At 43.5% G+C, this 12,149-nt stretch overlaps 1 protein-coding gene across 3 annotated transcripts in view; it reads left to right on the top strand.

Annotated features, from left to right (window-relative positions):
• The first annotated feature begins 9,990 nt into the window (after window positions 1-9,990).
• Window positions 9,991-12,149, top strand: part of NR2C2 (nuclear receptor subfamily 2 group C member 2) — a 30,453-nt gene continuing 28,294 nt past the window's right edge. For 2 of the 3 annotated variants that reach the window (XM_088534652.1, XM_088534653.1), the window contains exon 1: window positions 9,991-10,293. The gene's annotated coding sequence lies outside the window, so the exon portion shown is untranslated. Of the gene's footprint in view, window positions 10,294-10,468; window positions 10,607-12,149 lie in introns of those variants that run through there. The other variant, XM_088534651.1, reaches the window with a different exon arrangement.

Below are 12,149 nucleotides of genomic sequence, written 5' to 3'. Positions count from 1 at the left end.
TGAAGTTCTCATTCTTCCATAAGTTGCATAGAAATCTGAATTTTTGGCTGCAACATGTATTCAAACATTATAGATAGCTTGTCACAAGGAGGAAGGAAAAAAAAAAAACAAGTTACAAAAAATATAAGTCTACCATTAAATAAAAACTTCCATTGTTTTTTTCTCTAATACATCCACATCTGACAGTTTCATAAAGCACAGATTATCATATGCATAGAGAAACTAATTATGAGAAAAATAAAACTTTTGTTTCTCTTGTTAATGGACAAACGCCAATGTAAATCTTTGTTTCATGCTAAAACTATGGTGTTGCTACCAATAGACTGTATATGTTTTTTTCCCCTTTAAAACATTTTGCACTGACAAAAATAAGGGAATGTTAAATACAGAATAAGATTTTTAAGCATAGTCTCAAAACAAAACAAACTGCACTACAGAACAACAGTATTATGAAGATTTAGGTGCTGAGATTTAATGACTGTTGTATGAAGTTTTGAGTAATAAGTGGAAATGAATACATGAAAATATTTTGCTGTAAAAAATGAGACGTTGCTATTAAACTTTAAGTAATACAAAAAAAAATAAAAAAAAATTAATTCCTTTACATTATTTTTATCTTCTTTAATTCCAAGCTCTTTGGTTCCAGTACTGCTATTTTCAATAGACACTCTGAGTCTGATATTCGACACAGAACTGTAAACTCTGACACCCAAAAACCTTACTTCCGCAATATTACCAAGTCCAAGGACAAGAGGAGGCAGAGGAAATTCAAGATGTTTCATTGATTATGCAAGTCTAGCAATGACAAAGCACAGGATCAAGTCAAGGAGGTACACAGAATTCCTTTTCCAATCATACCTAAACCATGAACTCTGCTGTTGCCTCACACGAGTACTACAGGCATAAACACATTGAAAGGACTGAGGTATTCCATCAGTGAATTATAAGAATCTTTATAAACAGAATCTAACGGAATTGCTCAAGTTTCTGACAATATGCCAAGGAACTAAAAAAGCAGTAGTCTTTGATTCAAACAAAAAATAAATAATCCAAACTATCACGTTGAGAGACCCAGTAGAGGCACCCTAGTAGGGACTGCACTTCAAAGGACTCCCTACATAACATAAAAGTGCCTCATTTCTAAAAACGTATTCTTTATAGAACATGATGCTTTCAGGGTAATAAGGTAAAAGAAAGCCAGGTAATGTTAATTAAAGAATACATCTGCCACATTTTAACTGTTTACAACCACTAAGAATAACTATGTACCTTACAATGCCCTTAAGCATAGCCATTTTTTTTTTCAATATGTGCTATCCTTCCCATGGATTTAAGAGTATACTACTAAAGTGCTGCACCTCCAGGCCTGCTATTTCTCCATAAAGAACAAAACAATTGAACATTACTTGTCTCTCATTCCCCTTTCTACTCATTTGATCAAGGATGAAGAATAATTCCACATACTACCACGTCTGTGTTATATATTACTGGGACAAGAAAAAGATGCATATAAAAACATAGCAACAATTCAAGTCCTAAAAATATCTGTCATTTTAAGAAAATCAGACAGTTAAAAATGTTTTAGAAATGATCCAGAATTTATCTTGGAAATACATTTCAAAAATCATTCAACCAATAAGGTTGAATATTTGCTCTGTCTGATCTGCCAGAGCTTAACTCAAAATGCCTAGCATCACCAAGATAAGAGGATGCAGCAGCACCGAACTGTAAAATTCAACATTGTTGGAGGCTGACAAACTAAGGAAGGGCATCAAGTCAGAAGCTAGTAGCAGAAGTCTATTAGAAAGAGAATTTGGGTTTAATTGCTATGATCAAGTGCTTCAGGCCACATTGCCTTTATCCCTATGTTATAGCCCTGTGGGGTCTCTCAAATTGCTGGAGGACGCAGCCCCTTTTATCCTAATTTCCCGACCGAGGGGCGCCCTCTCCTTTTCCCATTGGCCAAGGTACTCAGAAGTTACAGCCTTCCCGGCCGCCTACACCAAACTCCCGCCTCCCGCCATCTGTTCTCACCTAAGGTCACCTGACTCCTTTGTCCCCCTTCCTGAAGAATGTGGGGGAATTCCTCTATTTCCCTTTGTAAAGGCCCCCACCTCTCGGCACATGCTCTTTTGTCCCGCTCACTCATGGCTCCGCTCAGTCTCCCCGCTCCCTTTGTCCTGCTCTTCAGTCAGACCGCGGGGAAATCCCCTCATTGGTGAATACACAAACTTGAGCATCCCGCTCAATTTATACCTCCATTCAAATCTTCCATGCAACGTATCTGCTGTGGCCATTATATTTTTCTAGAAGTCTATAGAAAATTGTGTAGCAATTTTAAGCACATGAAATGACAACTTAAGTTCAACCGGTCTCCATAATACTGCAAATCCCAAACAGATGCAAGAATAAGTTGAAAGTCCGCTTTTGCAGTTTTGTAGCCTGCTCTGACTTCCAACCCCCCTCTTTGTCTGTAATATATTTTTAGTACTTTTCCTGCCAATGCCACCACTGCTGCTAGGAAGATTTTTTTTTTTTTTGGCCTGTAGCCTTACAGCCCACATTTGCACAGCAATGGCTCTTCATACCCAAAAGTAATTCTCTGACTGTGGGTTTGCATATCTCTCACCTTACCTCTGGTCCCTGGCAGACTCATGCTCTTCTCTCAAGCAAGGGTCAGCTTCAAATGCTCTCTTCCCTCTCCAAGTTGATCCCTGAAGGGCTTTTTTTTTTTCCTCCCCTCTTGAGGCAAATGTCCTACGAAGCACAAAAGGACCTTGCACTTCAGGGAGGCAGAGGAGCTTGCGGAAGAAACCACTACAGTGCCTTCTGCCCATGGCTGGGGATGAAGAAAAGAAAGACCTGGGTGCTCCAAGAGCTACCTGACAGCCAGGCAGGTCTGTTAGGAGCAGGCAGGAGGGAGCTGGGTGCTCGAAAGCCCTCTTTGGCCAGGGTCAAATACCCTTGCACCCAGCACAGCTCCAACACCCGCCTCCACCCTCGCCTTGGCGCGAATAATCGGGTTTCAACGGCCGTGAACATCTGAGGCGGAGAGCGCCGCGAGCCACCCCGAACCGGCCGCGGCCGGCACGCGCCGGAATCGCAGCCAGCCCCGAGCTCTGCCCAAGAGCGTTAGGAAGCGAAAAGCGAGGGGGCAGACGGGGGGACAGGCGAGGCGCAGCACGGCCCTGCCAAGGACCGCGCGCCGGGCAGGGGCGGCGGCCGGAGAGGAGGCGCCGGGTGCGCCGCCATCGCCTCACCTCTTATCTAGAGAAATAAGATTCTCAAAGAAATACATTGAAAAGTGTTTAAAAAGTACATAATAAAATTAATGGACATATAAAAATAAATTGATGAAAGTTTTAAGATTTACACATGGGAGTAACACATGATTTATTAGGAGTTCATAACTGATGTGAGAAAAAAATGCATTTACTTCTCAAGTTTTATTTTAATTGTTACAAAGTAATTATCATGCTTTCATTATTTTAAAGAAACTATCAAGAAAGAAAAAGCAGCTACAGAAACTATATTTTAAAGGGGGTCTTGGAGCATGTAAAAATGGAGACCACCACATGGATACGAGTAAAGAGAAGAAAGACGCGTGAAAGCAATTATCGCTTTATCACCTTACAGATAATACAAAGCGGTCTTCATAGGTGGTAGACAGCTTCTCAGGCCCACTAAAGCTCTCCAAGCCTGCCAGGTGGGAGGCAAAGGACAGAAGCAGCAGTACATCCCTGGCTCTGGCATTTTGTGTTCTTCCTCTCAGTGTGTTGGAATTGCTGACAAGGGGAGCAAGAGGAATTTGAGAAGAGGCAATGAAAAAGATGGATATACAGAGAATAGATAACCATTTTGAGCGGAATGCTCAAGTTTGTGTGTTCACCAATAAGGGGATTCCCCCACAGTCTGGCTGAAGAGCAGGACAAAGGCAGAGGAGACTGAGCGGAGCCATGAGTCAGCGGGACAAAAGAGCATGTGCTAAGAGGTGGGGGCCTTTACAAAGGAGGGAATTGCCCCACATTCTTCAGGAAGGGGGACAAATGAGACAGTTTTAGGTGAGAACAGATGGCGGGAGGCAGGAATTTGGTATAGGCGGGCCGGGAAGGGCCCCTTGGCCAAGGGGGAAAAGGAGAGGGCGCCCCTCGGTCGGGAAATTAGGATAAAACGGGGGGGGGGGGGGGGGGGAGGCTGGGTTCTCCAGCAATTTGAGAGACCCTACAGAGATATGCCCTATGGACTCTCCCTTCATTCGAATAAAGTCTTAGGAATCCTCTGTCTCCTTTTTGGACATTCAGTTCTTGACAGCGAGATTTTTTCACACAGTTTGTTATCTTTAATTTGGTATATCAGGTCAGATTTTGGAATCATAATATTCATCAGAATATCTTGCTGTATTTTATGAACTTAAAATAAGCCTACAGAGAAGACATAGTGCACAGACAGTATGTTTTTGTTGGCTACATCTAAATAGTAATGGTAATAAAAATACCAGCCTATTTTTACCACAAGTAATTACTTCTGAGCTGCAGATTTAACAGTCTGAAATTTTAAGTAATTACATGGTCTTATATTAATTTCTGTAACAAAATTCAGAATGTATTTAATATTAAAACACAGATAAACAAACAAAACAGATTATGTAACACAGAAATTATGAGATATCAATATTTTATTTCCGTGGAAATAAATGAAGCTGTCTATGAAAGCCCACACTCCTCATCTTTCCAATCACATTTTTTTTTCCTCAAGGTCCTCACAGCTATCACTGAATATGTGGGATAATCTGAGTAATGAGTATCTTGATATATATTCAAGAACTGAAAGTCTTGTGCACTGAAGGCAGCAAGCGAGCTGGGGATGGGGGAGGAAACTAGTAATGATCAGATAAGTAACATCCAGTATGAATATACACCATCAGACCAAATTAAACTTGCATCACAGCTGATTCCTCCTTTACAGATGTCTGGTAAGCCTACAAATGTGCATACTAGTTTGTTGTGAACTTCACAAAGCATATCTTAAGTTTTAAGATACCAAATATTTCATTTAGTTTTGAATTACTAAATGACTTGTGATATACACCACTGTATCATACTGCCTAATTTTCTGGTGTAAAAAAAAAAAAAAAAAAAAGGAAAAGCAACTAAGCTTACCCAAAAGCAACATTTTTATTTTATAGTATACTATAGTTAACTGAAATTTCAGAAGCACCTGAAAACCCACTATGACATAACAGCATCAGTACACTCCTCAACTGAATAAAAAGTGTAAGATATACTAGCTAAAAATGTTTCTACTATGTATATCCTCTACTCTGTAAAGTAATAGTACGACTTTTTTTTAGCCTAACTGAAAGACTTTTAAATATATTTAGCCTGAACATGCTATATCATTTCCAACCCATTATAGCAGTAATTTATTTTTTTCTCGTTTCACGTACCATAGTATGAGAAAGAAATACTGTTCATTCTTATTTCAGTTACTTACTGTACATCTTACTTTGAATTAAATTTGTTCTGCTTTTTGTAAAATGTTTATACCCCGGTTCTGTAGCCTTCACTTGTTAGCCATGGACTTATTAAAATATTACACACTTCAAACCAAGATACAAGGCTTGATAAATTAATCGAACACTTTCTTTTTTAACAGCCTTGCTTATTGGTTACAAAAAAAAATCCTCCAGTGAAAATCAATTAGGAGTCTCATTAAAAGGCAGCTTAGCTATTAATAATGCAACACTGAAGTATTTTAGAAATGCTTCTCAATGTTCTTTCACTAATTAAAATGTGTTGATCCAAGAATACGGTTTTATTCACATCAAAAAAACTGTAACGAGGGCAAGGTGCCTTCTTAATCACAACACTAGGGGTGGAATCCTTATAAGGTCAATAGCTGTTACTGTGCACTTTTGATATAGACAAGAGAAGCAACCTGCTTACCTAGGCTACCAGACTGTCATACAGCAAAACAGCACAGGGTATATAATGATATTGCTGCAACTGCTATGAGCTTGAGAGACCAGTATCACATTGTGGGGTTTTTTTTGTTTGTTTGTTTTGATTTGGTTGATTTGTTTTCTTTGATTGTTTGGGAGTTTGTTTGTTTTGTACAGAAAAATAGAAAAGAAAGATAAACTGCATCCAGCAAGACACATCATGACAGTAAGAGAGAATAGACAGAGCAGGCCAAACCATTGAATTTGCTGGACTGTAGAGGCTTTCCCTCCAACTTCTCAGTTCTAAGCTAATTATCTAAAATTAGTAAAACTCTTTATGTACTAAGGCCACAGAAAAAGCTTTATCATGATATTTAATTTGAGAGAGATTTGCTCAAGCCAAGTAAAAACTGACCAGAAAATAACACTTGTACAGCTCTGAACACGGAAGAATTAAATAGGTGGAAGACTTGTGGAAACTAATTTATCTGTTTTCTATAAACAACTATAGAAAAGCTACAACAGAAAAGTGAACAAATGCCAGAGCATACGTAATACCTACACAAGTTATAGGGAATCCTTTGAAAAGGATTTGAAAGGGATAATCTCTACTCATCAACTGCAAAGCTTGAAACTTCACTCCAAATACTGATTGCCAAAGATCAGGAAAAAAATAATGCTGGGTTGGCCCTTTAAGGGATGTGGATATGTCCTGTAATCAAGAAAAAAAAAAATCCCTGAAGAGTTGGAAGTAACCATAACTACAGAAATTTCTACTGAAAGCATCCTAGTCTACTGCATTCTCAATCTGTATTTTTGTTATTGATGCTTATAAAGATAATATCCAAAGCTTATTTATTTACAGTGGGCTTATCCTCTCTGGTTTATTCAGCAAGTGACAATCCATCACTGAAGACAAAAGTGTACAACTGAATGTAACTACTAGCAAGGAAACTAGGCCTTGTCAGAGAATGCCCTGACCAGATGGTTGTAATACTTTTCCACCTGACCACGAATACAGCCGGTGTGGGGAAAAATAAGATGATGATGAAAATCTGATTATGCCTTTGATATATATGTATATATATATAAAAGCAAGCATTTGAATACTGATGTCTTTTAAAATATGATCCTATCCTTTGTTTTACACATTGATCTCAACTGCCAATGTGATAAGTCTTTATTAAAACCTTAAAGAATTTATACTTAATCCAGTAGTATTAGAAAAAGTGAAAGGAGACCTCAGTATTCCTGTGACTCCTAAAGTACTCAGTATCAAGCATTTAAAAAACAGGGTACATTTTCCTTGCTCAGTTCTAAGCCCCTTGGCATTGTAATTGCACACAGAATGATACGCATTTTTAAAAGACGGACATCTTTTTTTTTGTATTTCTCCTAAGCTCGGGGGTATGCCAATTTTCAGAACTTCTCTGGCTTATATAAGTCTGAAGGCTACTGGCTGTTAAAAGAACACCAAGTCATAAAATGTTACATATTTGTGCTCCTAATGATATAGCTATCATAAAATGCAAAGTAAATACTCCTTTTAAATTTATTTACAACCATAACCCAAAGGATGCACATTTTATAGTTTAAGGTATGGAGGTGCCAGACTAAAAATGATTAAGTTTATTCTCTTAGAGTTTTTATTTAAAAGCATTTTTTTCCATAATTTCATTTTAACAGAGATAAATTCAGCTTATAGATATTGTTCCATTGGTCATTATCCTTAATATAACAATTTAATACATTCCTATTCTAAATCTGAGCTCTATAGTAAGTTTATCATGAGACTTTAGAAGTCATTAATTTTTAAAGAAAATATTTACACTTTAAAAGTAAACATTTATCAAAAAAAAATCAGCAAGTCTGTTTTCAACAGAAAACAAACAACTTGTTTCCATGTGTTTCCAATCATCTGAAAATACCTTCCATTTTTCTGAGAACTTGGAAGTTCTTCATATAAAATATTTAACATTTCAGTAGTGCATAAACAACCATGACACTTTTTAAACATTTTTTTTCTGTATTTATCTATTGCAAACATGTTTGTATATTGTCACAAAATGCAAATTAATAACATTAAGAGAGATATGAAGGGTATAATTAAGAGGCTTAGTTTTTCTTTTCTTATATCCTTGCCCAAAATGGCTACCTCTCATCAAAAATATCAAATCACTGATCAAGGAACTGCTGGACTATAGCACATCCTATTTAAGATGCGGGATGAGCTGCCTCCACTGCTCATTCCTTCCACACACTTCCCTCAGGAGTTACTGTCACCTCATGTCTGCCAGTTGTACAGTTCAACTGAGCATCCCACAGTCGACTTCTGTCAAAATTACAAGACTGGGGAAACTTATTAACAGTGCTCAAATTAAATTGTATCATTTTGATAGGAATCTTGAGATGCAGAGCACTCCTAACCTAAAGCCAGGAGAGCCCTTACAAGTGAGAGCACCCTTATAAAAGAAACAGATCAAAGCAGTCTGGAGGGGGCCTTTGTGAACTCAGCATCAACTCCAATAAGTCTACTTTTGAAGTGGATGTTGTCTACCTTGACTTCAGCAACGCCTTTGACACAGTCTCCCATAAGATCCTCATAGGAAAGCTCCGAAGTGTGGGTTACATGAATGCAGAGCGAGGTGGATTGAGAACTTGCGGGATGGCAAAGCTCAGGGTCATGATAAATGGGGCCGAGTCTAGCTGGAGGCCTGTGGCCAGTGGTGTCTCCAGGAATCAGTACTGAGCCTGGTACTGTTCCACTTGTTCATCAATGACTTGGACAAGGGGACAGAGTGCACCTTGAGCAAGTTTGCGGATGATACCAAACTGGGTGGAGTGGCTGATGCTCCAGAGGGCTGGGCCACCACTCAGAGGGACCTGGACAGGCTGGAGAGTTGGGTACAGAGGAACCTCCTGAGTGACGTTCAAAAAGGACAACTGCAGGGTCATGCACCTGGGGAGGAATAACCTGACACCAGTACAGATTAGGGATTGACCTGCTGGAAAGCAGCTCCACAGAGAGGGATTTGGGAGTCCTGGTTGACAAGTTAACCATGAGTCAGCAATGCGCCTTTGTGGCCAAGAAGGCAAATGGGATCCTGGCCTGCAGCAGGAAGAAATGTTGTCAGCAGGTAAAGGGAGGGGATCCCGCCCCCCTACTCAGCTCTGGTGAGGCTGCGTCTGGAATATTGTGTGCGGTTCTGGCCTCCCCAGTACATGAGGGATGTGGAACCTCTAGAGAGGGTCCAGTTTAGAGCAACAATGATGATTAAGGGACTGGAGCATCTATCTTATGAGGAAAGACTAAGCGAACTAGGCCTGTTTAGTCTAGAGAAGAGAAGAAGACGGAAAGGACATCTGAACAATATAGAAGTGCCTGAGCGGAGAATGAAGAGAGGATGGGGCCAAACTCTTCTCAGTGGTGGCCAGCAACAGAACAAGGGGTAATGGGCGCAAATTGAAACACAGGCAGTTCCATCTCCATATGAGGAAGAACTTCTTTCCTGTGAGGGTGCCAGAGCCCTGGAACAGGCTGCCCAGAGAGGTTGTGGAGTCTCCTTCTCTGGAGATCTTCTAAACCTGCCTGGATGCCACCCTGTGCCACGTGCTCTAGGCTTCCCTGCTGGAGCAGGATGGTTGGACTAGATGATCTCTAGAGGTTCCTTCCAACCTTAACCATTCTGTGACTCATCATAATTTTAGTAAGGACGAAGATATACGAAGAACATTAACACCACCCCCCTAAAACAATAACCACCCATAACTGATGAAACCAAGTTAAAGGCTGCAGAGAAGCCTCACCGTGCAGAATAAAAAGGATTTCCTTTGAAGGAGGACAAAATCTCCCCATCTGTTTCTGAAGGAACCTGCGCGCGTTACGACCACCTTCCAGACCGCAGTGCCTCTCCAGCGCGTCCCACCCCGGCCGCCCCCACCGGGCCGCCCCCCTGCGGCCGGGGAGGCTCCGGCCCGCGCGCTCTTTCGGAGCAGCCCAGGTAGCCCCGCCCCGCCCGCGCCGCGCCGGCCCCGCCCCGCGGGGGGATGGAGGGGCCTCGGCCGCCGCGGCGCGAGGAAGAGGAAGCGGGGGAGCGCTGGAGGGCGGCGGCGGCGGGCGGGGTCACGAACTCTGACCTTTCATAGGGGCGCCGCAAAAACAAAACAAAACAAAAGGCCCCACCGACCCGTAATACAGACCTTATCCCCCTCCCCCCGCGGACTCGTTAACCCCGTCGCCACCGCCTTTACGGGGGGAGGGAGGGCCAACGCCGGGCACCGCCGCCCAACGCCGGCCCGGACGGGCCGGGGTCAGGGTCACCGCCAGGGCACGTTTGGCGCCAAGTACTGAGGTAAAAATCGTTTTTTAAATTGAAAAAGCCCGAAGGGGATTATCTCCTTGGGGCCAGGATGAGGGAGGGGGCACGGGGGCCAGGTCCGGGACAGCACCACGAGCGGTGAAGGGGAGGTGTAACGCTCCGCTGGAGGGGAGGGGGGATCGTAGGGCTCCGGTAAGCTGCTGCCAAGTGGGAGCCGGCCATAGTCGGGGCTGCCTGCCGTTGCCGGAGAGCGGGCCGCTGTGAGCAGCTGCAGCGGTCCGGTGCGGGAGTCCCAGGGTGGAGCTGCTGAGCAGGGCCGCCTGAAGTCGGAACCGATCCGGTTGCGGTGAGAACGGCTTGCCGTCGGGGGGCGGCGGGAGGAGGAGGGATCCAGCCACAGCGGTGATGAACGCGGGATATGAGCACAGAGGGAAGATGGAGTCTGAGCGGGCGGAGGCGGCGGCTTGAACCCGACCCTTTTACCTTTGCCACCGGGAGGGCGGAGGGGAGGGGGCGGTGGGTACTTTGCATACGGGGCTGAGACCGCCGCCATCTTACCGACCGCTTCCTCACTACTAGGCCCGGGCCTCTCCGAGCCTGACACAAGCGTACACCGGGGGGAGGGGGCCTAATGGCGGCGGCTGCAGCCCCGCCTGGGACTTGGCCGCCCGCCAGCGCCGCCATCTTGTGCTTGGTCGCGTCCCTCGGGTGTTTTCCTCCTGCTCGGGGGGCGGAGCTGCCGCCCGAGTTGGCAGTCCGCTCGGCCAATCGGTGGCGAGCGTGGGAGCCCTGCGCCTTCGGTGAGGTCATTGGCTGGAGCGGGAGGCGGGAAGGGCGGTGTGGCGGCTGCCGCGGGCGCTCCGGCAATGGGCCGCGCCGTGGCCGTTGCGCCGGAGGGGCGCGCGAGCCAATGAGCGCGCGGCGGGACGAGGCTGCGCTGGAGCGGCCCGCGGTGCCGGCGTCGCTCTCGGTCGGACCGTGTGTTTTCTGTCATGCCCATGGTGCTTGTGGCCCGCCTTGGCAGTGTACGGCGGGCTCCCGGTTGGGTTAGGCTACCAGCACAGCCTAACCGCCACTATCCCTCGCTCGTCCAAGTTACTGTGAAGAGAAGCTCGCTAGTCTTCTGCAGGGATACGGGGGCCAGGCAGGCAGGCAACCTAGGCAATCCCCCCTCATGCTTTGGCCGCTGCCTCTCACCTTTTTATTGGAGTGACATATTAAGTAGCTCAAATGGAGTTTGTTGTGAGGCTTCATTGATTTTATAGGGAGAATGATGGATTTGTATAATTGGTTTTGGGCAGTAGTTTGCTGAGTTGGTAGCTGCCATCAAGCCCACAGATCTCGAGTATGCAGTCTGCAGTATATGCAAAGCTTCTCTGTGCACATGGCTTCTTTTTTAATGTGATTTTATGCATAAGTCTTGTTTCATCAGTGTGGAAACTTTATGTAAGATTCCTCTGTGAATTGTTCAGTACACTTTATGTTTATTGTAATCTTAAATCTATTTTTTACACAGAAAATATTTTTGTAATGCTCCAGGCATTTTTAGGAGCAAAATATCTCATAATCAGGCCTTAAAAAAAAAAAACCCAAAACAAAAACAAACAAACAAAAACTTCTTAAGGCACTGTGCAAGCAACATATAATCAGCATGTGGTAGTGTGACTTGTTAACTTAAAAATGAGATACCGAAAAGGAATCCGACAAACAACAAAGGATACTGACAAACTATCCGCAAGCTACGATATTAAATGGGCCTGGTAGAAATATTCCAGACACTTCCTGGGCGAGGTGAATGCTCTAAAAATAATAATAATAAAAAAACTACTGTGAAACTAGTTTAAGAATTATTTCCACAGTGAATGTGTCGCAACTTTTGTTTCATGTTG

Source organism: Tinamus guttatus, unplaced genomic scaffold (assembly GCF_059628265.1).
Source record: "Tinamus guttatus ecotype Peru unplaced genomic scaffold, ASM5962826v1 Tinamus_guttatus_pri_ptg000580l, whole genome shotgun sequence".
NCBI classification, from domain to species: Eukaryota; Metazoa; Chordata; class Aves; order Tinamiformes; family Tinamidae; genus Tinamus; species Tinamus guttatus.
This window is presented reverse-complemented; position numbering and strand designations above follow the sequence as displayed.